The sequence below is a fragment of the Physella acuta genome, unplaced genomic scaffold, assembly GCF_028476545.2.
Source record: "Physella acuta isolate Inbredline_101_S28 unplaced genomic scaffold, ASM2847654v3 ptg001685l, whole genome shotgun sequence".
NCBI classification, from domain to species: Eukaryota; Metazoa; Mollusca; class Gastropoda; family Physidae; genus Physella; species Physella acuta.
Window position 1 is genome coordinate 37,890 of NW_026733198.1, and position 27,025 is coordinate 64,914.

Genomic DNA, 27,025 nt, shown 5'->3' on the forward strand with positions numbered 1-27,025 from the left:
GATCAGCGTGAAGATCATATGAGATAGATGACATCAGGATGTGGTATTAACTTTGAGATCATGAGATAGATGACATCAGGATCTAACACATTATCTTCACTCGCTGGGGAAGAAAAAAAAACAAATATTTTTGCGGATTTTTCAGATAAGAAAAAAATATACATACTTTCGTTTTAGTTTTCAAAACTCTTAGACTGTGTTTTAATTATATACTTGCATTAATATTCTTATAGGCACAATTATTTATGCAAATTTTAAATAAATAGTAGAAGAGTCGGCCCACAAATTGCATTGACGGCCCACCCTGTTTTGCCAGCCCACAAGATTGTAATGTGGCCCACCTAATGGTATTGTGGCCCACCAAATTGTATTGCTGGCCCACCTAAATGTATTGCCATTCCACCAAATTGTACTGTGGCCCACCTAATTGTATTGCTGGCCCACCAACTTGTATTGCCGGCCCACCTAAATGTATTGCCGGTCCACCAAATTGTACTGTGGCCCACCTTATTGTACTGTGGCCCACCAACTTGTATTGCTGGCCCACCTAAATGTATTGCCGGTCCACCATATTGTACTGTGGCCCACCAAAAACGTATTGCTGGCCCACCTAAATGTATTGCCGGTCCACCATATTGTACTGTGGCCCACCAAATTGTATTGCTGGCCCACCTAAATGTATTGCCGGTCCACCATATTGTACTGTGGCCCACCAAAAACGTATTGCTGGCCCACCTAAATGTATTGCCGGTCCACCATATTGTACTGTGGCCCACCAAATTGTATTGCTGGCCCACCTAAATGTATTGCCGGTCCACCAAATTGTACTGTGGCCCACCTTATTGTACTGTGGCCCACCAAATTGTGTTGTGGCCCACCTAAATGTATTGCCGGTCCACCAAATTGTACTGTGGCCCACCTTATTGTACTGTGGCCCACCTTATTGTACTGTGGCCCACCAAATTGTGTTGTGGCCCACCTAAATGTATTGCCGGTCCACCATATTGTACCGTGGCCCACCAAATTGTGTTGTGGCCCACCTAAATGTATTGCCGGTCCACCAAATTGTACTGTGGCCCACCTTATTGTACTGTGGCCCACCAAATTGTATTGCTGGCCCACCTAAATGTATTGCCGGTCCACCATATTGTACTGTGGCCCACCTTATTGTACTGTGGCGCACCAAATTGTATTGCTGGCCCACCTAAATGTATTGCCGGTCCACCAAATTGTGTTGTGGCCCACCTACTTGTATCGTCGGTCCACCCTCTCTAGGTCGCACCCAAGAGATCCTCGTCACTTGCTTCACAAGAAGAGTCAGAGTCGCCACTGTCCTCACTTAGAGTCAGGTCTGTATTCGTCTGACTGCCCACACACACATAGGTTGCGTTGTTAACGTTGATTCTGTACATTGAAAAAAAAATATGTGGAAAATATGTAGATTTCAAGGTCTTAGTCCTTGTATAAGTTCATTGGAATATTGACACAAAAACTGTATATTTGGCATGTTTTAAGTGGTTCCAATTTTTGAGACAATGAAATTTGTACCTTCGTTTGATCTAGTGGTTTTGGAAGGGTAAATAAGGTACCGCATACAACGGTCTGGTCGAAAGTATAGACTAAAGGCGTATCTGAGTTCACCCAGCTCTAATGGGTACCTGACTCAAGTTTACGAAAGTAAAGCCGGCTGGGCATAAAAACAGATGAAATCTACTTCATTTACCATACACGATGAAAAGTGTAAACCAGTGCTTCCGAACATTTTTGTGGGTAGCAAAACCCATTATATTTCATCTGCACATTATCCGAACCGTTCTTAATAGTTGTTTTATCGTTCTTACTTACAAGTTCCAATACTGAAATATATAGGTCTATGTCTTGACCCCGTCGAACCCCAAAACTGACTCGCCGAACCCCTGGGGTTCAGTCGAACCCAAGTTAAGAACCACTAGTGCAAACATTCTCTATGCAAATTGTATAGTTCACTCCGATGTACGCAGTGACATAAGCAGGCTGTGGCAACTCAACAACTGAATAACTTCCGCTCCACCCTTTCGCGGCCCCTGAACGAGCATTCAAAGACAAAAAACACTTACGTGACTTTACTAGTATCCTGCGTCAATACATACACTCTGGAAAAAAAAAGATGGTTTATGGGATCCAGTGGCGTAGGCAGGTTGGGGTTAGGGGGGTCATAACCCCCCATAGACCCCTCGGTATATAGAAAAAGTATGAGGGGGGGGGGTGCAAATCGAAAGTTTGAGGGGGGTGCAAATCGAAAGTTTGAGGGGGGGGTGCAAATCGAAAGTTTGTCCCCGGGTAAAAATTGGAACCCCCCCCCCCCTTGAGACGATCCTGGCTACGCCACTGATGGGATCAACACATACGGGACTATTAGGATATTAAAAAAAATTACACTCCTTTAAAACGGAGATTTGTTGAAGTGTGTGTACCTAAATATATTTCAAATGAAACAAAAAAAAAATTAGTTTTAACTAAGCAAGCTAACACAGTGGTTCTAAAAATAGTCAACCAAACAATGTCTTACTTACTTCTTCGTTTTACATTTATTTTTGCACTTCCTTTTTTTTCTTGGTTTTTTCTCTTTACTTTGCCTGCAATATTCGAATATTTGTAGATTTTTTTAAAAAAGTCTAAATACGATTAAAATAGGGTATGACCAAATTTTGAATTGAAAATTGGACACTGCTAAGATGTAGTCAAAAATGTCACGCTGTTGAAGTCAATTATTACCCCCCCCCCATCCCCCCCCCACAAAAACACACACACAAACACACATTTCAAAGCTTACACCACACTCAATCACTATACTTCTAGGGAGAATCAACAAAGTGAAAGCTAAGTATCATATAAACACCAGAGAGGAACAATGTGTATCCTCTTTTCCTAAGCTGTATCAGCTGTAACAATACTGTTTTTTAAATTATTATACTAATGAAAGTAGATCTACATACCATTATGAATTTTTGCTTAGATTTTGTGGTTTATAGTTTTTTTTTTAATTAATTAAAAAAAAATAATTTGAAAAGTCAAAGTGTAATAATTTACTCATGTATACGTGTCTTGAATTGAATATATTTAGATTTACCACCACTGTTAAATTATATATTTTAATAGCAATTACAATTTTGTTCGGGGGGGGGGGGGGCAGTAGACTGAATTCGGGGGGGGGGGGGGGTGTTTAAAATTGGATTTAAAGATTACTAAATTCAATTAGAAAAGGAGAGATAACTAGGTAGTGCGACCACCCAATCAGTCTGGTGAGCTGTGGTTCACGTTGAATGTTTGGTCACGGTTGGTTGCATGAGCATCGACCACGACATAGGGCCTATAACTTTTTTTTAGTGCTATTGGTGGGTTTTCAACGCAAATATTTTTAGTCATTTAAAACGAATGACAAAAAAAAGTGGAAAATTAAAAAAAAAAAATGGAAATCTTTGATCGATAAAAGATGTAAGAGATCTCATGAGCGACAAAATCATTTATTAAAAATAACAACTTTGCTTAATTTTCATATTTTCAGTGCATTTAAAAGCTTGTTATTAATATAAAGGTTTTTATATTTATTTTTAGCAGTGTTACCATTTAGTATTTATTGAATATTCCATCTTAGCTGAAAAATTTTTTTCAAATTTTAAACTTACTTTGCGCCAAACTCATTATCGTCGCTGCCAATTAGCGGTGTCGTCTGCTGTGCCTTATCCTCTTTTCTTGCCTGTGACGATGGTGCTGTGACTGGCTCGTCTGCCCATTTCGGCAACGACCTCGCCGGGAACGTCTTAGGGTACCGCCAATCTAACAGCAAGATATAACGTGGATTATGGAAGTTTCAGACATAAGTTGCAGGTACAAGACATGCCGGATGTAGTTTATTATTTGTACAGGGGGGTGGGGGGGGGGGGGGGGGGGGTGGGTAAACAGTGGGTTGTACAGTGGCGTAGCTAGGATTTTTGGGGCCCCTATGCAAAAAGTGTTAGTGGGCCCCTCAGAGGCGTAGCGACCCTTCCCGGCGACCGGGGACAAACTTTCGATTTGCCCCCCACCCCCCTCAGACTTTCGATTTGCACCCCCACTCAGACTTTCGATTTGCAACCCCCCCCCCTCTCAGACTTTCGATTTACACCCCCACTCAGACTTTCGATTTGCACCCCCCCCCCCTCAAACTTTCGAAAAAGGGCCCCTATTTGCCTTGGGCCCCTATGCCTTGCTTACGCTAGTTTAACGGTAGCTACGCCACTGGGGTTGTATAGAAAATAGAAGCACAGAAGTGACGTAATGGTATCGTACAGAGCCATCTTTCTTCCTGTATCGATACTACTGTCTATTTATAGTTGGGGGCTCGACTTCTAGGATTAGTTAGAGTTAAAATCCAGACTAGGGTTATGGAGAAGGTTTGCGTTTCAATTTAACCATAGTTAATATACAATTTAATTTACATGCGACTATCAAAAAAATTAAAGCAGTAAAACTTGTTTTCCCGCTTTTAGTTTGTAAAGCTATTTGGTTTCAGTATTTGGATTTCGCTAAAAAAATTTGCAATAATTTTTTTAGCGAAAACTTGCAATTAATAATAGCAGTGATTAAGGCCATAATGATAGTGTACGTTGATTTTTAACTGATTCCTATTAAAAACATAGTAAAAAAATAATAAAGTATTGAACTGACCTTTGAGCTCTATAGTTTTCTTCTGTTTACATTGCTCGTTGCCTTCTTCCGACTCCTGACCGCAGACGTCAATCTCCGCATCCGTGCTGGTATCAACCGGAAGTGCCAAGAGACGTTCGGTGTCCGACGCTTGAGATTCTTTGAACTGCTGACCAACGTTGTCACCTGCACTGGTAGTATCTACTTGACCATTGGTCAGTATATCATTAGATTGGTCGCACGCTGATGACTTGTTAATGATGTTACTGCTATTGACGTGACATGGAGATGGGACCCTTTCAATGGTTTGATTGACTAGAGTGGTGACGGGGTCACGATGTGGGTGGGGATCTGCGATAGGCTCTGGATGCTGGAGGGGTAGGTCAAGGTTGTGTTGGACACTACTAGTGAGCACTGTATTGAGCTGGTGAGTTGAATTAGATTCAACGCATGTGTGTGAGTCAGCGTTGTTTTCTAACTTGGGACTTGCGTCATCCACATGGGCAGGGATAGCGCATAATCCATCAGATGATTTTATATCAGGGTTTGATACACCAGTGGATGCCGTTGGGTCACATAATCCACAGACAGATGAATTCCTTCGGGAACATGATCCACCAGACGTTGCAAGGCTGTGATTTGATCCACCAGTGGATGCCGTTGGGTCACATAATCCACCGACAGATGAATTCCTGCGGGAACACGATCCACCAGACGTACCAAGGCTGTGATTTGATCCACCAGTGGATGCCGCTGGGTCACATAATCCACTAACAGATGAATTCCTGCGGGAACACGATCCACCAGACGTACCAAGGCTGTGATTTGATCCACCAGTGGATGCCGCTGGGTCACATAATCCACAGACAGATGAATTCCTGCGGGAACATGATCCACCAGACGTACCAAGGCTGTGATTTGATCCACCAGTGGATGCCGCTGGGTCACATAATCCACAGACAGATGAATTCCTGCGGGAACATGATCCACCAGACGTACCAAGGCTGTGATTTGATCCACCAGTGGATGCCGCTGGGTCACATAATCCACAGACAGATGAATTCCTGCGGGAACATGATCCACCAGACGTAGCAAGGCTGTGATTAGATCCTCCAGTGGATGCGACATGCTGGTATAATCCACCAACATTTTCCCCGCCGTGGTTTGCTCCACCAGCACACACAGCCACGGAACAAACTCCACCAACGGACGCAGTCCTAGCAGACGATCCACAAACCGACGCGGTCCTTCGCATTAATCCACCGACTGACGCACGCTGCTCATATTCACTAATCCGCTTAGCGATCCCCTTATGTCCACGCCGGCTTGCCCTTATCACAGCCGAGTCTCCTAAACCATCAACAGCGTTCACATCGCATCCATTCTCCAACAGCACACCAACCACCTCTTCATGCCCGCACTCACTAGCTCTCATCAACGGAGTTTCCCGTTGGCTATTTCCGGCGTTGACGTCACACGTCGAACTCCGACACAAAACCTCCGCGACTTTACTGTCGCCTCTCTCCGTGGCGATCATCAACGCATTGACGCCATTACTGTCCGCCTTACCGACATCAGCGCCGGCTTGAACGAGGATTTCAACAATGTCGTGTCGACCTAGCCTCGACGCTTCCATGAGCGGCGTCACCTCTGAAGCGTCAGCGAGATCTACGTTTGGAGTGTACGCAAGTAGGAACTTCACAGCAGGTATATCACGCTTATGAACCGCCCACCACAATGCTGTTCTTCCTTTCTCATCCGTGCAATCAACTCCCACATACCTCATGATGTAGTTCATCACATCGTCATTCCCTCTGCTAACCACAGCTAAAATGAATCGAACTCTCTTTTTGCTGGTTCTATGGCATTTTCTGTTCAGCCAGGCCTCAATTTTGTGACTCTGTCTTTTGGTGATTAGTCTCTCCAGACGTGTGACGTCAGAACATGACGTAGTACACGCGTTTCCCATCTGCGAGGTCTATATCCTTGTTGCTATGGTGGTGCTTTTTAAAGAGGAGATAAGCAAATCTACAAAGGGTGTTTTGTATACAGCCACTGCAAAGAAGGGAATGAAAACGATAGAATGTGTCAGGAAACCAGTTTTTTTCAGACCTCTCTCTGGGTAGGGTGGGTTGAAGGGAGGCGCTACCCCCTGAGCACGTTGACCCCCCCTTCCCCCACCTTCCAGACGAAATACAAAATATATAACATTTATGAAGAAAATATATTTTTTTAACCAGTGTTCGCTCCACCCCCACCCCTACACCCCCTAAGTGCGCCTCACAGATATTTAAAGTCCCCGCCACCCCGGAGATGATGTTTCAAAGAAACCCTGAAATAAACTCTAAATATCCTCCTCAACGTCACAACAACGTTGCCCTGCGTGTTGGACTCACATGCGTGCTCGTGGATTCAAGATGTACTCAACATATTAAGACAACTTGGTGTTATCGGGTCGGTAACGAAATAAATTTTAAAATGTGTTAAACCTATGAAACTGATGATTCGGCGGTCGAACGGCGTCATGGACGTGGTAAAGTTCGTTAAACGAGACATCACTGTAAGCTGCTGGACGATGACTCAGTATACGTGGTTGTGGTGAAAGCTTCAGACAGACAAGCATGGGTAAACAGCAACAAAAATAGAGGGAAATGGCTTCAGTCAATCTCGGGCAGATGAGGCTCGTTAGCTGGGGACAGCCACTCTTCTAGGAGAGACAACTCCAAAATTAAACAACTGCTGCCTTGTAGTTTGTTCTTGGTTGGACAAAGGCTATGGAAGCAAATCCAAAAAGAAAAGCAGGCTGAAATCGGAGTCAATGGCCTCAATGGCGCATAACCAGTTGACACGTAACGCTTAATTGTGTTGGAGGTGTGGTCGAGTCGGCGAAAAGCTCATGGTTGATAAATTCGAACAAAAGTCTCGAGTTCAAACCCACTGGCAGATAAATATCGATCCCCTTCAACACTAATAATTAAGAACGAAGAAGAAGCTTCAGTCAATGTCCTATGTAACTGTAACGCAACTATGTTGGAAGCTTCAGTCATTGGCCTAATTCTACGTCTTTGTGTACGTGTCTGCGTCTGTGTCTGGCTGTCTGTCTATTTGTTTATATATATATATATATATATATATATATATATATATATATATATATATATATATATATATATATATATATATATATATATATATACGTGTGTGTGTGTTCGTATTCATACAGCAACAAATATCCGACTAGATTAAAATGTGACCCCTGGATGTGTTGCCCAAGATTTCAGTCTATCCCCTACTGCCCCCCCCCCCCCCCCACCTAAATCCAGTTAATATATTTAACACACAAAGTGACAAACCCGCCTAGGTGTGGTTTAGCTACATTATCAAATATTGACTGCGCGCGACAAGCAACAATAAATTTAAAAGTGGGCTCGTGACTGCTGTACAAATACGGAAGTAAAATAACAAACTACATGTGAGAAAGGTAAAGGTGTGGTGACCGATTTAAATCCTTGATTTACAAACGGCATTTCGCTAAAACCTATTCAACAAAAAATTAGCTATTGTAAAATGTTATAAAATAGTTTTGTGTTATTATATATTGAGGAAAGTTATTTATTTTCTTGTTTTAAGGAATATTTTAAAAGCTTGTTATTATAAACTTTATTTTTTTGTGTGCTAATTTTTCACATGAAACGGGGAACAAAAACAAAAGTGAAAGATTTTTAGCTGCCTATTCTAGCCTTCAAGTTTTTAACGATTTCCTAACACAGGACTTAGAATAAAATCAGCTATATTGTTGTATAGCAGATCAATCCATATCGATTGTATCGATTTTATTTATTAACCTGCCTGACGATGACTTATTAATAATGTTAAAAAAAATCAATACTGCATTTTTTTTTCCAAGTTCTAAAAAAAATGGCAGTTATTGAAGATTGTACTATACCCTAGCCAAGTGATGTCTACTTAACTTAATCTTGACCACTGGATGATACACTATCTAGGTCCATCATTTACCTTGTTACTGCCAGTGGCGTCACAGTGTGTGTGTGGGAGAGGGGTGCGGGGCGCACGGGTGACGCCATCCAAATGAACCGAAACGAACAATGGCTAATATAAATAAGAAACCCGTTTTTTTTGTATTTTGTTTAATGGATTTTTCAAGATATCCTCATTATTAGGCAAGGAGTTATACCATTCGAGAAGGGGGGGGGGTGACAAAAATAGACAAGTTGTAGTAGACCTACATCATACATGAGACATATAGTCACATCATGGAAGGGAGGTGACACACTGGGTTACGGCCAGAGGCGTGGCGTCGGGGGAGGTGGGGAGGTTCGTATGTCCCCGGGTGCCAACCCTAGGGGCGCCAAATTGAAAGTTTGTCCCCGGGCGCCGGTAGGGGTCGCTACGCCTCTGGTTGCGGCACCGACATAGTGACGCCACTTATTATCAGAGCTATGCGATAAGAATTAGGAGCTGAAAATATTAAAAAATCTGGCATCACAGACTAGACCCGGCGAGCCTCTTTTATATCCGCCCCACTCAAGGGGTGGGGGGGCGGGGGGGGGGACATATGTCCCCGGGCGCCGACTTTAGGGGGGGGCGCCAAAATGGGTTGGAAAAACAAATTGAAAGTTCGAGGGGGGGGGGGGTGCGCAAATCGAAAGTTTGTCCCCGGGCGCCGGGAAGGGTCGCTACGCCTCTGGCCCCATCCAGAGGCGTAGCGACCCTTCCCGGCGCCCGGGGACGAACTTTCGATTTGCACCCCCCCTCGAACTTTTCATTTGCATCCCCCCTCAAACTTTCAATTTTGCGCCTACCCCCCCCCCCCCCCCCCCCCAAGGTCGGCGCCCGGGGACATATGTCCCCCCCCCCCCCGCCGTCCCCTCCCCCCTCGCTACGCCTCTGGCCCCACCCACAGTATTTCAGCAAGTTTAACAGGTTACAGTTGATACCCTGTTTACTAAAGACTACACCCCCCCACACACACACACTCACTCAACAACATCGCTGTAAAAGGCTGTATTAAAAATGTTGGCCCTTCCACCCCCCCCTATTTTTGCGAATACAGTCATTCTTATAGTATACAAGACTTCACACAATCTTTGCTGACTTTATTTCCCTTACAAAAAGTAGGCTATATAACCCCCTCTTCCTATTTAACTAAACTGCAAAGTGTTTCAAAGCTGTTTTTGTTTTCAGACACTCCCCCCCCCCCGCCACTATCTGTTAAACGTTAAGTTCCCGCTATGGTTCGATAAATGACGGTTTAGCCCCCAACCTCACCCTTGCCCTCAAAGCCGTTGTCATTCTAATATTAGTAATTATTTAAGCCAGGGGTCTCCAAACTTTTCAGTCCGAGGGCCGCAATAACTATCAAATTTTAGTTCGGGGGCCAGTTTCTTCCAGGCATGTCTTTGATTTTTCTGCGCAAAGTTCCTCAGCCATCACCAACAAACAATTTTTCCTTGGACAAAAAGATCTCCGCGGGCCGGATAAGAGGACTTCGCGGGCCGCATCCGGCCCGCGGGCCGTAGTTTCAGACCCCTGATTTAAGCTAATTCCGAAGTAGTACGAGTGTGAAAAGAAAGCGTGCAGAAAAAAAAATCTTGTAGCATTCTTTCACTGGCGCATTATGTATGGCCTGTTTCTATATCTGGTGGTGTTTACATACTTATGTCATGCTCGGTCAGCCGTAACGATACGTTCAAAATGTATGTCGTATAGGGGCTTGGGTGTGTGTGTGGTGTGGGGGGTCTTAGAAAAATGGGAGGGGCAAGACAAGGAAGGAAACAATTTTATATAAAAAAAAAAGTTTCTAATCTAGAGGTGAACATTTGGTCTTTTCAAGTAGGTGTGTGGGTGGGTGTGGTGTTTTCAGAAGCCTTCATTAAATGAAGTGTAGGTTTTTGTGGAGCGGCAGACTGGCCGAGGAAATAAGCATACTTGTAAAAGTGTAGGCTTAAAGATAGATGTATGAATCTGAAAAGAGGTATTTGGTCTAATGGTAGGGGTACAGACCTGGAAATGGGTATATTGGTAACTTAAGAGGTATGTAAAGTATAGGCCCAATGGTAGAGGTATAGGCCTAGCGGTAGAGGCTTAAGCCTAGTGGTAGAGGAATAGGCCTAGTTGTAGCGGCATATGCCTAATGGTAGAGGCATATGACTAATGGTGGAGATATAGGCCTAGTTTATAGACTTAGTGGCAGAGGTATATGCCTAATTATAGCAGTATTTGCTAAGTATGAAGTATAGGCCCAATGATAAAGGCATTTGCATAGTATGATATATATATATATATATCTATATATATATATATATATATATATCTATATATATATATATATATATATATTTATATATATATTTATATATATATATATATATATAGGCCTATATATATATATATATATATATATATATATATATATATATATATATATATATATATATATATATATATATATATATATATAGGCCTATATATATATATATATATATATATATATATATATATATATATATATATATATATATATATATATAGGCCTATATATATATATATATATATATATATATATATATATATATATATATATATATATATATATATATAATAGTAGAGGCAAGCTATATTTCTGATGATATAAGTATTAGCTTAATATGAGGTACAGGCCTTATTGTAGATGTATAGGACTAGTGGTACAGGTATAGGTCAATAGGCATACATGTAGAAGAATGACCTTACCGTGCTAAATATGACTAGTTCCACCTGTCATATACTTATCTTAAACTTACTGTTTTCACTATAGAAATTTTCCCCCCACTTATCTGTGTTATATGGTGGTTTTGTTTCGTGTGAGTTTTATTGTGACTATGTGTAGCAGAGTATTTCTAAACAACATCTCAGCATGAATTCGTAGCAAACACAAGAAACAAAATATTCTATCACACGTCCAAACTTCGAACAATAGATCAATATTTGTTCAACGTCTCGAGTTGATCATACCTCGTATAGCAGGTCAATATTTGTTCAACATCTAATGCAACTATTGAACCAACTTGTAGGTTTACCCATTGTCATTTATAATTCTTTAAGAGAGTAAAATCCGAATATAGATAAGACCTACTAGAATTGTTTCATTCTAAATGTATTTGTCTTGTGTAAAAGAATCAGCAAGAAAATAATTGAACAAAAATCATGACCCTCCTACCTTAGCCATTTATAGAACACACTAAAGGAGGCTTCATCATTGTCGATGCTTCGGGTATACCCGTTTGAAACTTTTTACTTATGACTGAGTAATCGTTATGGTTCTGTTCTATTATCATATCCCATAATTTCTTCTCCGTGTCTAGAAGCTAACACATAAAATAAAAATCTAACTTCAAAAACATGAAATAACAGAATAAAAGCTTGTAAAAATCGAAATGCTGCAGAGTAAAAAAACTAAAATAACTGTATACGTTTCTATTTATGTATTCCGGAATTTTTCACTTTAAATTTAGAATTGCAATTCATGTCCGCGAAACAAGACATTATCCGGGTAGCTGTCGAAGGTCAAAGTGTCAAGAAAAGTGTAGTAGCTTCAAAAAAATACAAGAAGGGAAACAATCGGGTATTTGACTGTTTATGTAAGTCTTAGTTTTATTATTACCCTTGGATTTAGTTTTTTTTTTTGTATGTAGGCCTACACTTTGTACGTTTATTTTGTTGCATTAAAAATATGCAATGTTTTATCAATACTAAAAGGCAAGCAATGTTTGTTCAGTAAAGGAAAACGCTAGACTGCTAACCCGAAAGTCTGGAATTCGAATTCATGTCAATAGAACGTCCCTGAGTCCACCCAGATCTGACGGGTACCCTAACTCACTTTAAGGAAAGCAAAGGCGGCTGCTGGGCATAGTGCTGACCCACTATCCCTTCATATGTCGAGGTCACAGAAACATGTGAACTCTACTTCACTTGCCCCATGGACCAGCATGTTCGAAAAGGGAACTTTACTCTCAAGAAGACAAGCAATAAAATCAGTGGCGTACCCAGGAATTTGTTACGGGAGGGTTTCAAAAATATTTCCATATGTATACAATCCATATATATATATATATATATATATATATATATATATATATATATATATATATATATATATATATATATATATATATATATATATATAAGAGTGGGGGTCTATGGGAGGGGTTACTTATCCCCTCCCCCCTAACCCCTCCCCCCCCCCCTTGCCCACGCCATGGAATACAATCAAAAAATCAATGTTTGATAAATAGGCCTACAAGAAAACAAGCGGTGTTTGTTAAGTAAAAGAAAACAAGCAGTATTTTTTACAAAACAAATAAACCGTGAGCGATCTCTCCTAAATTTTCTCGAATATTCTTTATAAAAAAACAGGGGATGGGAACTCGGGATATAGACATGAATTTTAAACCATTTTAAGTACTTAAACTTTTAAAAATAGAATAAAATCTCGTAGAAAAAGAATTGCACACCTGTGAACGCCAAATAAAACGTGCATAATAGTGCGGAGTACTTTTAGTACATTATAAATTTACTTTTTTTTTTTGAGAAATCGGAAGTAGCATAAATTAGTACTTTCAATAAAACGGAAATTACAAAAGAATAAAATCTCGTAGAAAAAGAATTGCACACCTGTGAACGCCAAATAAAACGTGCATAATAATGCGGAATATTATTAGTACATTATAAATTTACATTTTTTTTTGAGAAATCGGAAGTAGCGTAAATTAGTACTTTAAATCAACGGAAATTACTCAAAATTTGAAAGAAGGTATAGAATTAGATTTTTTACTTACATGTGAAATTTCATTTATCTATCTGAAATAGTACTCAAGTTATAGGCTTTTGAAAAATTCAAAGTAGAAAAAGTACCACTTCCGGTTATTTGAAATCGCTCAAAAGTTGATCAGGATCTACGATTTCGATAAAATACTTATATATAAGAAATTTCATCAACCTAGCTGTAACGGTACTCAAGTTATCGTGTTTACACACAGACACACAGACATACGGACATAATTGCAAAGTCCAGTTTTTACGACTCGATAACGCATAAAACGCCAAAATGTTTATATATTTGTATTTATAATTTTTGCCTGATTAAAATAAGTCCTCTATACTCCGGATGTGATGAAGGACTGAGGAGTAAAACGGTGAAAACTGTCAAAATTTTATGTTATTTTTGTGCACGATTGCAATACTTTCTCTATACTTCGTATATACGAGAAAATAAAAAAAAAAACACGCAATGTTTTAACATAACAGAAAATACAAGCAATATTTTAACATTACATAAAAAAATAAACCGGGAGTGATCTCCCCTAAACTTTCTCGAATATTCTTATTTAAAACAACAGGGGATGGGAACTCGGGCTATAGAAATGATTTTTAATCCATTTTAAATACTTAAAGTTTTAAAAATAGTATAAAATCTCGTAGACAAAAGAATTCCACACCAAGTGAACGCCAAATAAAAAAGTGCATAATAGTGCGCAATATTATTAGTACTTTAAAAATTTACATTAGTTTTTTGAGAAATCGGAAGTAGCGTAAATTACTACTTCCGGTCAATGGAAATTACTCAAAATTTAACAGAAGGTAGAGAATTAGATCTTTTACTTCCATGTGAAATTTCATTTATCTATCTTAAATAGTACTCAAGTTATAAGCTTTTGAAAAATTCAATGTAGAAAAAGTACCACTTCCGGTTATCGGAAATCGCTCAAAAGTTTATACGGATCTACGATTTTGATAAAATACTTATACATGAAATTTCATCAACCTAGCTGTAACGGTACTCAAGTAATCGTGTTTACACACGGACAGACAGACACACACACAGACACACAGACATACGGACAGAATTGCAAAGCCCAGTTTTTCAGACTGGATTACGAATAAAACCTCTTAATTTTGATAAATCTGGATTGATAAATTTTGCCCGATTAAAATAAGTTCTCTATACTTCGGATGTGATGAAGGACTGAGGTGTAATACGGTGAAAATTGTTAAAATTTCAAGTGATTTTTGTGCACGATTACAATACTTTCTCTATACTTCGTATATACGAGAAAGTAAAAACAAGCAACATTTTTTTTAATACAAGAAAACAAGCAATGGTTGAAGCTAAATTTGAACAAAACAAGGAAACAAACAGTATTTTAATAATACAAGAAAACAAGTTGTTGTTTTTTTTAGTTGACCACTTCGCCATTGTAAAATCTAGTATCACATATTTACGTTGTTTTAGGCGAGTAACAACATTTTTTAAAGGTATCCAATAGATACTAAAGTGACCCGCGCTTTTCTTTATAGTAATTTAAATAGTAGTGTCTAATATTTAGGAAGAGGCCCACGCTTTTCTTTACAGTAATTTAAATAGTAGTGTATAATTTATTTTCTACTTTTTAGTGTATTATTACTTAAAAGCTTGATATTAAACGTTTTTATGAAAAAAAATATTTAAAATTAAAAAAATATTTGTCTTACTCAAGGTTAGCTCCCCTTATTCGTTGATTCCCCTGAATGTCGGCTGAATGTTTCAGTGTAAACAATCCCCGTAACTCGTGTAAAACGATTAAGATTTATTAAACAACAAGAACCGATTACTTCCCTTCATTTAAATACCTGATTTAGCCTACGTGAAATAATAAGAGTGATTCTCTTACCAAAAATTGCAGATTACACGTGGTCATTAAAGATAATTAAAAGCTAATGATAATTAGCAATATTAAGACTTTTTTAAAGGCTCACATAGACTAGACGTTTAACGTATAACTAACGGATTCAATCTACAAACACCAGCGTGCTAAATCTTGCTTAAGTGTAATGATGTTTTTTTTTCTCCTCTTCAGATGGTTGTAGTGGTTGGGAAGGTTGAGATGTGTGTTTTCTATGTGTCAGATGGTTGCGATGTTTGAGATGCACAACATCGCAACTCTTTACCAATCGCTGACTATATAATTTCTGATTAGTGTTTCCGTGATGACTCTGATGCAGTGTTTCTTCCAGACTTTTTTTCTCCGGGGGGGGGGGGGGGGAGGGGGCACTTGAAATTTTCGGGGGGGGGGGGCGGTAAACTTTCTTTGGGGGGGGGGGGGGGCGGACAATGTTAAAAGTATATATTTTCTATATAAATTATATAAATTTCATTTCGTTCGGGGGGGGGGGGGGGGGGCGGTGAAAAAATTTCGGGGGGGGGGGGGGGGACCTTTATGTCGTCGTGCTTTGGGATGAACTACTGAATGGCTAGACAGAATATAATGGTAGTGTAGAACCTCTCACTTCATAGTTGCGGGACACATAGATCCAGGTATAACATATATACACACACACACACACATATATATATATATATATATATATATATATATATATATATATATATATATATATATATATATATATATATATATATATATATATATATATTTATGGGTAGGTGGGTAAGTGGGTGGGTAGGTTGTTAGGTGAGCCCTACATTACATAGTTAATCAGTTTAACAATGTAGATGCCATTGGAGTAGGTGTAAGTTAAAGCCTGATGTTATTATAAAACTTCATCTCTCTTTGTTTCTTTATAAAAAGGTTATCTCTCTTTGTTTCTTAATAAAAAGGTTATGGAAGGTTTTTAAGGTATTTTACTGAAATGTTTACCGGACGAATGCAAAATGATATAAACAACCATAGCTCTTCTGTTATATAGGCTACATGCAATGTTTCTTCCAGACTTCCCCCCCCCCCCTCAAACTTTCGATTTGCACCCCCCCCCCTCAAACTTTCGATTTGCAACCCCCTCCCCTCATACTTTATATATATATATATATATATATATATATTGTTTTGCGCTTTTTTCCGTTGCGCTTTTTTCCTTTGCGGTTCTTTCCGGCCACCGTCATGCCGAACCCCCCCCCCCCCTCCCCCCGCAGACAATCTGGAACGTAATATTAAAATCAAATATTAAATTTATAATTCAACCATTGTCCACCCACACTATGGTAAACTGATGGGGCGAGTAGTTTGGGTGTGGAAAGGGGGGGGGGGGAAGAGAGCTTACAAAATAAGTAAAATAAGGCTCCTCGTTAGAGGCATCTTATTTATCTAATAAAATACATCAAGTTTCAAAGACTAGTTCTCTCTTTCTTCGTGAGCTGTTTAAGTGTTTAAGAAGCATTCTTAAATTTAAAATCCACCTTCGGTTTAAAACAATTCAAAGAAAATAATGCAAATTGAAACGTGTTGGATTTGTGTGATGTAGTATTACATTTTTAAAACAAGTTACGAGAAAGAATTCCGAATTATACTCTAAGTACTTCACAATGTTGATAGATACTTTAGTTATACAAAACAGTTTTAAAAAGATCTAAGCTAGGTTAACAAATATATAGATACTGATATATGTATATGTTGTATGGTGACTACAGTTACATCGGTTGTGTGATGACGTAGTTTTGTGTGTACGTGAAAGTGCTACGTGTAAACAATGTGTAGTGAGATGGTGTAAAAATCGTGTATGTTCGATGGGTGTAGGACAGTATCTAGATTCTAGTGCAAGGTTAACATTGGCTGGTGTGTTTTGACATTTGGGTGGCTGAACTAGTGTTCACGCGACGACCAATGGGAGATGGTCAAAGGGAAACTACTGGTGGCACGGACAACCGAGAGGGGAGGGGAGATAAATGAAACAACACGCATGTCAAAACCCATGGCATGGTGTGTTCAACAACTATTTCCCTTTCTTGTGAAAACAGGCCGGTTGTGTTAATTATTGATGTAGGAATTTTTTTGCAGTGTGTTGGCTATTGTAAAGACCTCACAAGATAAACTAGCTCAACTGTATAACGTAACTATCTTTGGTACACACATTTAAATGGGCAAAGTTGTGTGGATTCTGTGTGTGGATTATGATTTGTTCGTGGAATAAGCAAGGACTGTTTATTTTTGAACATCGTCACTTCGTAGTCAATAGAACCCATCAAAAAGAAAATCAAACATGAGGAAACATCAACAAGAGGCTTCATCAACTAAAGGACCGTTTTAACTTGAGAACCCATTAAATACTGGACCCATCAGCTAGAGGACCCGTCAGCTAGAGGACCCACCAACTATAGGACCCATCAGCTAGAGGACCCATCAGCTAGAGGACCCTTCAGCTAGAGGACCCATCAGCTAGAGGACCCATCAGCTAGAGGACCCATCAGCTAGAGGACCCATCAGCTAGAGGACCCATCAGCTAGAGGACCCATCAGCTAGAGGACCCATCAGCTAGAGGACCCATCAGCTAGAGGACCCATCAGCTAGAGGACCCATCAGCTAGAGGACCCCTCAGCTAGAGGACCCATCAGCTAGAGGACCCATCAGCTAGAGGACCCATTAGCTAAAGGACCCATCAGCTAGAGGACCCATCAGCTAGAGGACCCATCAGCTAGAGGACCCATCAGCTAGAGGACCCATCAGCTAGATGACCAGAAATGGTGAAAATCAGATAAGTGTGTAGCATAAGTGTATATGTACACAATAAACAAAAACATATCACAAATAAAATAATACAAACCAACGAACATAAGCTACCACCATTAACCGACAACAGACCACGATAGACCACAAAACTACGAACCACAACAAACACCACTAACCGACAACCGACCAACCAACGACAACTAATCCACTAATCGACGACCAACCAACCAACGACCACAAAACTACGAACCACAACTAACACCACTAACCGACAACCGACCAACCTACGACAACTAATCCACTAATCGACGACCAACCAACCAACGACCACAAAACTACGAACCACAACTAACACCACTAACCGACAACCGACCAACAAACGACAACTAATCAACTAATCGACGACCAACCAACGACCACAAAACTACGAACCACAACTAACACCACTAACCGACAACCGACCAACCAACGACAACTAGTCCACTAATCGACGACCAACCAACCAACCAACCAACGACCACAAAACTACGAACCACCACTATCACCACTAACCGACAACCGACCAACCAACGACAACTAATCCACTAATCGACGACCAACCAACCAACCAACGACCACAAAACTACGAACCACAACTAACACCACTAACCGACAACCGACCAACCAACGACAACTAATCCACTAATCGACGACCAACCAACCAACGACCACAAAACTACGAACCACAACTAAAACCACTAACCGACAATCGACCAACTAACGACAACTAATCCACTAATCGACGACCAACCAACCAACCAACTACCACAAAACTACGAACCACAACTAACACCACTAACCGACAACTGACCAACCAACGACAACTAATCCACTAATCGACGACCAACCAACCAACGACCACAAAACTACGAACCACAACTAACACCACTAACCGACAACCGACCAACAAACGACAACTAATCAACTAATCGACGACCAACCAACGACCACAAAACTACGAACCACAACTAACACCACTAACCGACAACCGACCAACCAACGACAACTAGTCCACTAATCGACGACCAACCAACCAACCAACCAACGACCACAAAACTACGAACCACCACTATCACCACTAACCGACAACCGACCAACCAACGACAACTAATCCACTAATCGACGACCAACCAACCAACCAACGACCACAAAACTACGAACCACAACTAACACCACTAACCGACAACCGACCAACCAACGACAACTAATCCACTAATCGACGACCAACCAACCAACGACCACAAAACTACGAACCACAACTAAAACCACTAACCGACAATCGACCAACTAACGACAACTAATCCACTAATCGACGACCAACCAACCAACCAACTACCACAAAACTACGAACCACAACTAACACCACTAACCGACAACTGACCAACCAACGACAACTAATCCACTAATCGACGACCAACCAACCAACGACCACAAAAATGCGAACCACAACTAACACCACTAACCGACAACCGACCAACCAACGACAACCAATCCACTAATCGACGACCAACCAACCAACGACCACAAAACTACGAACCACAACTAACAACACTAACCGACAACCGACCAACCAACGACAACTAATCCACTAATCGACTACCAACCAACCAACCATCGACCACAAAACTACGAACCACAACTAATACCACTAACCGACAACCGACCAACCAATGACAACTAATCCACTAATCGACGACCAACCAACCAACCAACAACCACAAAACTACGAACCACAACTAACACCACTAACCGACAACTGACCAACCAACGACAACTAATCCACTAATCGACGACCAACCAACCAACGACCACAAAACTACGAACCACAACTAACACCACTAACCGACAACCGACCAACCAACGACAACTAATCCACTAATCGACGACCAACCAACCAACTACCACAAAACTACGAACCACAACTAACACCACTAACCGACAACTGACCAACCAACGACAACTAATCCACTAATCGACGACCAACCAACCAACGACCACAAAAATGCGAACCACAACTAACACCACTAACCGACAACCGACCAACCAACGACAACCAATCCACTAATCGACGACCAACCAACCAACGACCACAAAACTACGAACCACAACTAACAACACTAACCGACAACCGACCAACCAACGACAACTAATCCACTAATCGACTACCAACCAACCAACCATCGACCACAAAACTACGAACCACAACTAATACCACTAACCGACAACCGACCAACCAATGACAACTAATCCACTAATCGACGACCAACCAACCAACCAACAACCACAAAACTACGAACCACAACTAACACCACTAACCGACAACTGACCAACCAACGACAACTAATCCACTAATCGACGACCAACCAACCAACGACCACAAAACTACGAACCACAACTAACACCACTAACCGACAACCGACCAACCAACGACAACTAATCCATTAACAGACACAAAAAACTACAAACCACAACACCGTAAATACAACTGACAGACAAGCTAACCAACTTACCGACAACAACAGCACGTTATCGAGAAAACAAAAAGCAGACCAGCAATATCCAGATTGAAAATGGAAGCCCGTAAACTACACCTAAGTCATCAGAAGCCTCTGCCCTAGTCAATTATATCACGCAAGAAAGCCTTCAATTCAACAGAAAACCAAAACCAAGTCATAAATCGCCCGCGAAATAGACTTCAAAATTACAGCTGCAAGCTAATTAGCAATCATATTACTCGCAGCCCGCTAACTCGTAGCATCTAAACAAAATCCGCTAAAATAGCTATCATGCCATCAACATTCCGCTAACTAGCTTATAAGTGAAACAAAAGCTAGCCCAATAACCCTCAAGACATTAAACAGCAAGACAAATAGCATTAAGGTCAAAGGCAGCCCGCCGAAAAGCCTAAAGTCAACTCCAAGCCAAATGGCTGTCTATTAATCAGCAGCATCTCAACTAGCCGTCAACAGCTCGCAAAAGAGGCTTGTCGTCTGCATAAAGCCAAATACCCTACAACTCATTAACTGAAAACCAATCAGCGATTATTATCTAGTAAACTTGCCGTCAAGTCATCATAACCAAGCCAAATAACTGTCAAGCCATCAATAAAATCCTAAATCGTAGTCCAGTAATCATTAACAAGTCAAATAGTCGTCAAGTCATCAGTAGCAAATGAAAAAGTCGTCAAGTCGTTAGTAGGAAACAAAAAAGGCAAGTCATCAGTAGAAAGGCATATAGTGGTCAAGTCAAAAAACCGCCAAGTAACCAGTAGCAAGCCCAAAAGTCGTCAAGTAATAAATAGTGAGTAAAATAGTCGTCAAGTAATAAATAGCAGTCAATCTTGTCGTCAAGTTATCAGTAACAGTCCTAAAAACCTTCAAGTCATCAGCAGTAAGTCAATAGCCGTAGTCATCGTTAGCAAGCAAAATAGTCGTCAAGACATCAAAAGAAAGCAAAAAAAGTCGTCAGGTCATTAGTAGTCATATAGTCAAGTCAGTCGAGAAAGCCAAACAACCGCCAAGTCACCAGTAGTAAGCCTAAAGCCGTTAAGTCATAATTATGAAGCCAATCAGCCGTCAAGTTTTCATTAGCAAGGCAAATAGCCATCAAGTCATCAGCAGAATTTAAAGTAGTCGTCAAGTCATCACTAGCAACGTATAATGCCACTAAGTCATAAGCAGCAAGGGAAAAAGTCGTCAAGTCGTCAGAAGAAAGAAAAAAGTCAGCAAGTCATTTGTAATAAGTCAAGTCACCAGTAGGAAGCCCAAAAACCGTCAAGTAATAAATAGTTAGTCAAATAGTCGTCAAGTCATAAATAGCAAGTCAATCTAGTCGTCAAGTTATTAGTAACAATCCTAAAAACCGTCAAGTCTTCAGTTAGAAGCCAAACAGCCACAAAGTCATCAGTAGCAAGCAAAACAGTCGTCAAATCAAAATCAGTAAGTCAAATTGTTGTAAAGTCATCAACAAAAAGCAAAATAGTCGTCAAGTCATCAGTAGAAAGTCATATAGTCGTCAAGTCATGAGGAGAAAGCCAAATAACCGCCAAGTCACCAGTAAGAAGCCAAACAGCCATCAAGTCATCAGTTGCAAGCAAATTAGTCGTCAAGTCATCGTTAGCAAGCAAAATAGTCGTCAAGTCATCAAAAGAAAGCAAAATAGTCGTCAAGTCATCAAAAGAAAGCAAAATAGTCGTCAAGTCATCAGTAGAAATTTAAAAAGTCGTCGTCATCAGTAGAAAGTCATATAGTCGTCAAGTCATGAGGAGAAAGCCAAATAACCGCCAAGTCACATATAAGAAGCCAAACAGCCATCAAGTCATTAATAGCAAGCAAATTAGTCGTCAAGTCATCAGAAATAAGTCAAATAGCCGTAAAGTCATCGTTAGCAAGCAAAATAGTCGTGAAGTCATCAAAAGAAAGCAAAATATTCGTCAAGTCATCAGTCGAAAATCAAAAAGTCGTCAAGTCGTCAATAGAAAGTCATATAGTCGTCAAGTCATGAGGAGAAAGCCAAATAATCGCCAAGTCACCAGTAAGAAGCCAAACAGCCATCAAGTCATTAATAGCAAGCAAATTAGTCGTCAAGTCATCAGAAGTAAGGCAAATAGCTGTAAAGTCATCGTTGGCAAGCAAAATAGTCGTCAAGTCATCAAAAGAAAGCAAAATAGTCAAGTCATCAGTAGAAAATCAAAAAGTCGTCAAGTTATCAGTAGAAAGTCATATAGTCGTCAAGTCATTAGGAGAAAGCCAAACAACCGCCAAATCAGCAGTAAGAACCAAACAGCCATCAAATCATCAGTAGCAAGCTAAACAGTCGTCAAATCGACAGCAATAAGTCAAACAGTCGTAAAGTCATCGTTAGTAAGCAAAATAGTCGTAAATTCATCGTTAGCAAGCAAAAAGTCGTCAAGTCATCAAAAGAAAGCAAAATAGTCGTCAAGTCATCAGTAGAAAGTCATATAGTCGTCAAGTCATGAGGAGAAAGCCAAATAACCGCCAAGTCACCAGTAAGAAGCCAAACAGCCATCAAGTCATTAATAGCAAGCAAATTAGTCGTCAAATCATCAGCAGTAAGTCAAATAGCCGTAAAGTCATCGTTAGCAAGCAAGTAGTCGTCAAGTCATCAGCAGAAAATCAAAAAGTCGTCAAGTCATGAGGAGAAAGCCAAATAACCGCCAAGTCACCAGTAAGAAGCCAAGCAGCCATCGATTCATCAATAGCAAGCTAAACAGTCGTCAAATGAACAGCAATAAGTCAAACAGTCGTAAAGTCATCGTTAGTGAGCAAAATAGTCGTAAATTCATCGTTAGCAAGCAAAAAGTCGTCAAGTCATCAAAAGAAAGCAAAATAGTCGTCAAGTCATCAGTAGAAAATCAAAAAGTCGTCAAGTCATCAGTAGAAAGTCATATAGTCGTCAAGTCATGAGGAGAAAGCCAAATAACCGCCAAGTCACATATCAGAAGCAAAACAGCCATCAAGTCATTAATAGCAAGCAAATTAGTCGCCAAGTCATCAGAAATAAGTCAAATAGCCGTAAAGTCATCGTTAGCAAACACAATAGTCGTCAAGTCATCAAAAGAAAGCAAAATAGTCGTCAAGTCATCAAAAGAAAGCAAAATAGTGGCCAAGTCATCAGTAGAAATTCAAAAAGTCGTCGTCATTAGTAGAAAGTCATATAGTCGTCAAGTCATGAGGAGAAAGCCAAATAACCGCCAAGTCACCAGTAAGAAGCCAAACAGCCATCAAGTCATTAATAGCAAGCAAATTAGTCGTCAAGTCATCAGAAATAAGTCAAATAGCAGTAAAGTCATCGTTAGCAAGCAAAATAGTCGTGAAGTCATCAAAAGAAAGCAAAATAGTCGTCAAGTCATCAGTAGAAAATCAAAAAGTCGTCAAGTCATCAGTAGAAAGTCATATAGTCGTCAAGTCATGAGGAGAAAGCCAAATAACCGCCAAGTCACCAGTAAGAAGCCAAACAGCCATCATGTCATTAATAGCAAGCAAATTAGTCGTCAAGTCATCAGAAGTAAGTCAAATAGCCGTAAAGTCATCATTGGCAAGCAAAATAGTCGTCAAGTCATCAAAAGAAAGCAAAATAGTCGTCAAGTCATCAGTAGAAAACAAAAAAGTCGTCAAGTCATCAGTAGAAAGTCATATAGTCGTCAAGTCATGAGGAGAAAGCCAAATAACCGCCAAGTCACCAGTAAGAAATCAAACAGCAATCAAGTCATTAATAGCAAGCAAATTAGTCGTCAAGTCATCAGAAATAAGTCAAATAGCCGTAAAGTCATGGTTAGCAAGCAAAACAGTCGTGAAGTCATAAAAAGAAAGCAAAATAATCGTCAAGTCATCAGTAGAAAACCAATAAGTCGTTAAATCATCTGCAGAAAGTCATATAGTCGTCAAGTCATGAGGAGAAAGCCAAACAACCGCCAAATCAGCAGTAAGAAACCAAACAGCCATCAAGTCATCAGTAGCAAGCTAAACAGTCGTTAAATCGACAGCAGTAAGTCAAACAGTCTTAAAGTCATGGTTAGCAAGCAAAATAGTCGTCAAGTCATCAAAAGAAAGCAAAAAAGTCGTCAAGTCATCAGTAGAAAGTCATATAGTCGTCAAGTCATGAAGAGAAAGCCAAACAACCGCCAGGTCACCAGTAAGAAGCCAAACAGCCATCAAGTCATCAATAGAAGGCAATTTAGTTGTCAAATCATCAGCAGTCAGTCACATAGCCGTAAAGTCATCGTTAGTGAGAAAAATAGTCGTAAATTCATCGTTAGCAAGCAAAAAGTCGTCAAGTCATCAAAAGAAAGCAAAATAGTCGTCAAGTCATCAAAAGAAAACAAAATAGTCGTCAAGTCATCAGTAGAAAACTAAAAAGTCGTCAAGTCATCAGTAGAAAGTCATATAGTCGTCAAGTTATGAAGAGAAAGCCAAACAACCGCCAAGTCACCCGTAAGAAGCCAAACAGCCATCAAGTCATCAATAGAAGGCAAATTAGTCGTCAAGTCATCAGCAGTAAGTCAAATAGCCGTAAAGTCATCGTTAGCAAGCAAAATAGTCGTCAAGTCATCAAAAGAAAGTAAAATAGTCGTCAAGTCATCAAAAGAAAGCAAAATAGTCGTCAAGTCATCAGTAGAAAATCAAAAAGTCGTCAAGTCATCAGTAGAAAGTCATATAGTCGTCAAGTCATGAGGAGAAAGCCAAATAACCGCAAAGTCACAAGTAAGAAATCAAAAAGCCATCAAGTCATTAATAGTAAGCAAATTAGTCGTCAAGTCATCAGAAGTAAGTCAAATAGCCGTAAAGTCATCGTTGTCAAGCAAAACAGTCGTCAAGTAATCAAAAGAAAGCAAAATAGTCGTCAAGTCATCAGTAAAAAATCAAAAAGTCGTCATGTCATCAGTAGAAAGTCATATAGTCGTTAAGTCATGAGGAGAAAGCCAAATAACCGCAAAGTCACCAGTAAGAAGCCAAACAGCCATCAAGTCATCAATAGAATGCAAATTTGTCGTCAAATCATCAACAGTAAGTCAAATAGCCGTAAAGTCATCGTTAGCAAGCAAAATAGTCGTCAAGTCATAAAAGAAAGCAAAATATTCGTCAAGTCATCAGTAGAAAATCAAAAAAGTCTTCAAGTCATCATTAGAAATTCATATAGTCGTCAAGTCATGAGGAGAAAGCCAAATAACCGCCAAGTCACCAGTAAGAAGCCAAACAGCCATCAAGTCATTAATAGCAAGCAAATTAGTCGTCAAGTCATCAGAAGTAAGTCAAATAGCCGTAAAGTCATCGTTAGCAAGCAAAATAGTCGTCACGTCATCAAAAGAAAGCAAAATAGTCGTCATGTCATCAAAAGAAAGCAAAATATTCGTCAAGTCATCAGTAGAAAATCAAAAAGTATTCAAGTCATCAGTAGAAAGTCATATAGTCGTCAAGTCATGAGGAGAAAGCCAAATAACCGCCAAGTCAGCAGTAAGAAGCCAAACAGCCATCAAGTCATTAATAGCAAGCAAATTAGTGGTCAAGTCATCAGAAGTAAGTCAAATAGCCGTAAAGTCTTCGTTAGCAAGCAAAATAGTCGTCAAGTCATCAGCAGAAAATCAAAAAGTCGTCAAGTCATGAGGAGAAAGCCAAATAACCGCCAAGTCATTAGTAAGAAGCCAAGCAGCCATCGATTCATCAACAGCAAGCTAAACAGTCGTCAAATTAACAGCAATAAGTCAAACAGTCGTAAAGTCATCGTTAGTGAGCAAAATAGTCGTAAATTCATCGTTAGCAAGCAAAAAGTCGTCAAGTCATCAAAAGAAAGTAAAATAGTCGTCAAGTCATCAGTAGAAAATCAAAAAGTCGTCAAGTCATCAGTAGAAAGTCATATAGTCGTCAAGTCATGAGGAGAAAGCCAAATAACCGCCAAGTCACATATAAGAAGCCAAACAGCCATCAAGTCATTAATAGCAAGCAAATTAGTCGCCACGTCATCAGAAATAAGTCAAATAGCCGTAAAGTCATCGTTAGCAAACAAAATAGTCGTCAAGTCATCAAAAGAAAGTAAAATAGTCGTCAAGTCATCAGTAGAAAATCAAAAAGTCGTCAAGTCATCAGTAGAAAGTCATATAGTCGTCAAGTCATGAGGAGAAAGCCAAATAACCGCCAAGTCACATATAAGAAGCCAAACAGCCATCAAGTCATTAATAGCAAGCAAATTAGTCGTCGAGTCATCAGAAATAAGTCAAATAGCCGTAAAGTCATCGTTAGCAAGCAAAATGGTCGTCAAGTCATCAAAAGAAAGCAAAATAGTCGTCAAGTCAACAGTAGAAAATC